Source organism: Typopeltis vanoorti, chromosome 1 (genome assembly GCF_054136105.1).
Source record: "Typopeltis vanoorti isolate ZY-2024b chromosome 1, IOZ_Tvanoo_1.0, whole genome shotgun sequence".
Taxonomy (NCBI): domain Eukaryota; kingdom Metazoa; phylum Arthropoda; class Arachnida; order Uropygi; family Thelyphonidae; genus Typopeltis; species Typopeltis vanoorti.
The window spans coordinates 80,557,958-80,562,546 of NC_143549.1; the positions used below are offsets into that span (position 1 = coordinate 80,557,958).

The 4,589-nt window shown below is 35.5% G+C and overlaps 1 pseudogene; it reads left to right on the plus strand.

Annotated features, from left to right (window-relative positions):
* The first annotated feature begins 1,177 nt into the window (after positions 1–1,177).
* On the plus strand, positions 1,178–1,296 carry LOC150110129 (5S ribosomal RNA; annotated as a pseudogene).
* The last annotated feature ends 3,293 nt before the right edge of the window (positions 1,297–4,589 follow it).

Sequence of the window (4,589 nt, forward strand, 5' to 3'; positions counted from 1 at the left end):
GAATTTTGAAAGTATTTAAGTTGGTTTGTTTCGCGATTCCATTTTTTAATCACAATCCATTCATTCAACATTTCTTCAATACATTCCCGTTATTAGAACCGTTATAAACATGTGATAATAATCATATAAAATTTTAGGTATTATTCCTATTTATCAAATTAAAATTTCTTTTGAAATGGAAGCATAGATAAATTCTGTATTAGGTGCTTTAACCTGTGTTGTTACTAGTAAATCAGGAAGGGAGCCACTTCAGTTTCTTCACTTTTGTTGAACTGACATTTTTTCTGAATTACTCTTGAACTTTAGAAAAATGTCAGGCCATTTAAACCTAACATTTTTAGTCGTTCAAATTAGACATTCGTTCAGGCACAAGGCGCATTTTCAATACGCACTCGCTATCATAAAACATTTAAACCACAACTAATTTCTCACAGAGCAATGACGTCTCACTTTAGAGATCTTCCTAAGAACGGCACATTTCTCGGAACTTTTTGATCTCCACACCCGGATAATTCCAATCATGACAGCAGCCTCTCTGCTGTCATAAGACATCACGTTTTTCAGATCCTCCTTTAAGTTACAAAATCATTAATAGATGATAACTAATTATGGCGTGAAACCGCAGCCACCTTGCTCATTAAAGGTCTGAAAATAAATTGTGTCATTTCAGCCTATTTCCAGTTTTTAAGATTTTTAAACTTTATAATGAGTTAGATTTTTGAAAAGTGCAATTTTTTTAAGAGTTCAATGGTCATCTACCCTTCGCTTGCACTACCAATGTACTACAGCCTAGGGGGGGGGGGGGTTGTAATAAATAACTTCCGAAACCCAACCAAGAGATGATATTCTTGGTTTCATCCTTTATCCAAGTGTGAGCAAACCGAGTTTGCGAGTGAAGTCACTTCGTTACTGGGCGATTTGTATATAGAGGCTAATGACGCCACATCATTTGCCTTAGTATTCCATAATATAATGCATATATCCTGTACATGGAACTTGAAATACAATATTTAGAGTACTTTTATTCATCTGTGGTCATAACGATGTATCCACCTATGATAGAATAATTTCAAAAAACTTGAAAACTACAAGTATGTCTATGCATATATATATACTCTATATGTAAATCCTCCACTGGATTTAAGCCTATAAAAGACATTATTTAGAACCTATTCTCGCCAACAGTCATATGACGTTGAATACACCGGTTCTCGTCCGATCACCGAAGTTAAGCAGCGTCGAGCTCGGTTAGTACTTGGGAGGGTGACCAACTGGGAATACCGAGTACCGTTGGCATAAGTTTTTTTTTTCCCCCGCTTCCTTATGAATTTAGGTAAATCATGATGTCATAATGTGTAATTTATTCTTAATTATTATTTAAGCTATAAAATAATATATTAGTAACATAACCTTTTGATAACGAAAGAAAATTATGTACTCACAAGCCAGAACATTATGATCACTTGCCTAGTAATGTGTTGGACCTCCTTCGGCGAGATAACCGCTTCCGCCTGCCAAGGAATCCTAGAATTCCACGAAAATTTGTAGGTGTTCCACTTCAATGACTGTGAACGGACTTCAGTGAATGTGTAAAACAGTGATTTTTAATAAATGGACCTATTTCTAGAACAGTTCATTTTACTTTATTATTTGTAATATTATGTTTCATATGTTTTCTTCATTCATAGGGGCGGCTCGTGCATACGTACTACGGAACTGCAGCATCCCCAATTTTTCTCGATATATAAATATATTTATTAATTTATTTATATTTGCTTGTAATATTTAATTTTATCATCAACAATCCTATGCAATTCTCTTATTTTGTATAAAAAATAATAAAAATCCATCTTGTAGCACTTAGGAGGGAGAAGGACGCTAGCAGCACTGTGTTTACCACAGTGCCATATTGCTACGCGCGCAAGCATGTGCCGTCATAGTGAGATACGAGCTATTAGCGTAATGCGGCACTGTCTGTCGCGCAGTTCCACTGTTGTTTATATGTAGTTTACGCCAATAGTAGGGTGTTTAGTGCTTATCGTGTTTACTTCGTCTCTTTAGATATTTGGACCTTACAATTAAAGACATAGCATTTGTTAGAGTTTTTATTTTAGAACGTTATTGGGGTTGTGATAATGGATTTTATTTTTAAGTAATTTGAATTATACTAAAGTGTATAATTTTATCGATAATAAACAATATGTTTTCATGTTTAATTTTTTTTTACCACAATTTTGATATTTTATTCAAACACTGTGAACAGTGTGTATGTATATTTCGAAAGTTGCAGCACCCCCCACGATTTCAAGCCACGAGCCGCCACTGGTGTAAGTGCAAGTAGCCCAGAGTTGCTTTGGCACCTAGCATTTCACAACTGTTACTGAAGTCACGAATAATTCTATGCATACTATAACAAAAACGCCAAGATATCGATTCATGTTAATCCGTTTAATACATCATTCCAAGATATCCATGTTCTGCCACCTGGTGGCAAAATGAGAAATCAGGCGATGATTTTCTCACCCATTCCCAAATAACGTATTTTCACATGCAATTGTGCTGTTTCTTATTTTCCTAAATATCGTATATACATGTTCCCATCAAATTTTGGCAGCTCAGTTAGCATCGATTATGCTTTTTAGTCGTCGGAAACGTACGTTCAAATCTTGAGGTCATTAAGAGCATAAAGGTGGAGGGATTTTCCTTCCTGAAACTCGGACAATCTGATAAAACATATAAATCAAAAGCTAAATACTTGTAGTTTCTCTATTCGGCTAAATACAGCTTTGACAGACTAGATAGATAGAATAGTCTTATTATTTTCGTAATAATACTAAATGTAATCATTTGAACACAGAATAAAAATAATTCGTTTTATAATTAAAATCCGTGGCAATTCAACTTTGTTCCTTCCCTCCCAGTAATATTCGCTTTAGCCATCGGAGAATTTCCAAAACAACTTCGAGATATTTTTACTTCATCGACAGCAAGCAATAACATGTTGACTTTCGTTGTTACATAGTGGATATTTTTATTTCGGCTGCTAGAATAAATAACAATTTGCTACTTCCGGTGTTGTAACAATAAATGTCTGTATGAATCATTTACTATTATGGCAACTGCATGTGACATAATCGTCTATCATGGTGATGGCAACATAATGTCAACAAAACAAAGCAAATCTAAAAGTGTGTTTCTTTCTTTTTTTATGATATAGTGAGATGGATTATGAGTTTATTTTCAAGCTTGAATTACAAGAAAACATGTCGAATGACTTATATATAGTAGAATTCCAGATAACACATTTTGATGCTGTTCTTTACTATACGAAATTGAAACTCTGAAGTAAAATGCGTAAAGGAATTAAAATGTTATTGCCGATACCGATTAGTTTTTTCCTAGTAACACCCCCCCCCCCCCAAGAGATACAGACCTTAGCCAAATTGAGCCGAAGTTTCGGTCCCTTCCTACATTTCCCCATTATTTCTCCGCATCTAATTTATCCCCCCCCTCCCTCTCACACGCACACAAAGGAAAGCTGACATGGTGTTATTTCATCTGGCTATTGTAGGGGTGGGGGGGGGAGAGGGGAGAATCTCAGAGTACGTGCACACCAATACAGTGAAAGGCTGACAAGACAGATCCGACTTTCTGAGAAAATTAAGCCCGTAGCGGCAGCAATTGATAATAATGGAGATCATTTGGAGGACGGAAGAAATGGGGGGGAAGATGGAGAGCAACCATTAACGCAAGATACGTGGGTTCCCTTGGAGAATTACTGTCCCGTGAATTGATTCCGTTATAGCCACAGCAATTCCAGAGGGAGTGTTATTTACGGAGCAAATCGAAAACTTACATAGATCTATGCTTACGACATACAGAGTGGGAAGTTTTACAACTCCTAAAATTGGGACTTCCCTGTGTTTTGTAGACCTTCTTTACACTTTCGGGTGCCTTATAAAACGGCATTTCTTCTTGGCCAACGATTTAGTAACAGGAAACTAACCGAAATAAGGTTTAAAGGTCGCTGCTTTTATGATTCGTTTGATGGGATTAACCTCCAAGATTACAACATTGTCTGCGATTAGAAACAATAACTAACACTCTGTGCGAGTGAGTGAATGACGTAGTCATCTATACGATATCGCGCGTCCATGGCACCACAGACACAATACACGCGGTTACTCATGCTTAGCTACGCTTTGTATTGTAGATATCAAATTGATATTCAACAATTCAATAATTAAAAAAAAAAAAAACTTACAGCCTTCAAATTATACTTAATGTATAAGATAGCGCAAAATAAGAATACTGGGGTGGGGGTTTCAAAGTTACTTCAGGCATAACTGATGTAATATTCAAAAGTCACTAAATATTATCTACATACTTTAGAAAACAAGCAAGTATCTGTCCAATAAAGGTACAAAGCTGTTTTATCGTTAATGTATTAAATTAAGGAAATATTTACATTATTTCTTAGAACATCTTAAGTCTGCTAAGCCCAAGATTTGCTGTTTTTGTACCATTGCAATCACTCTCTTAAGATCAATTTCTACTTCTTGTTCTACTTAAATATTTTATATAGAAAA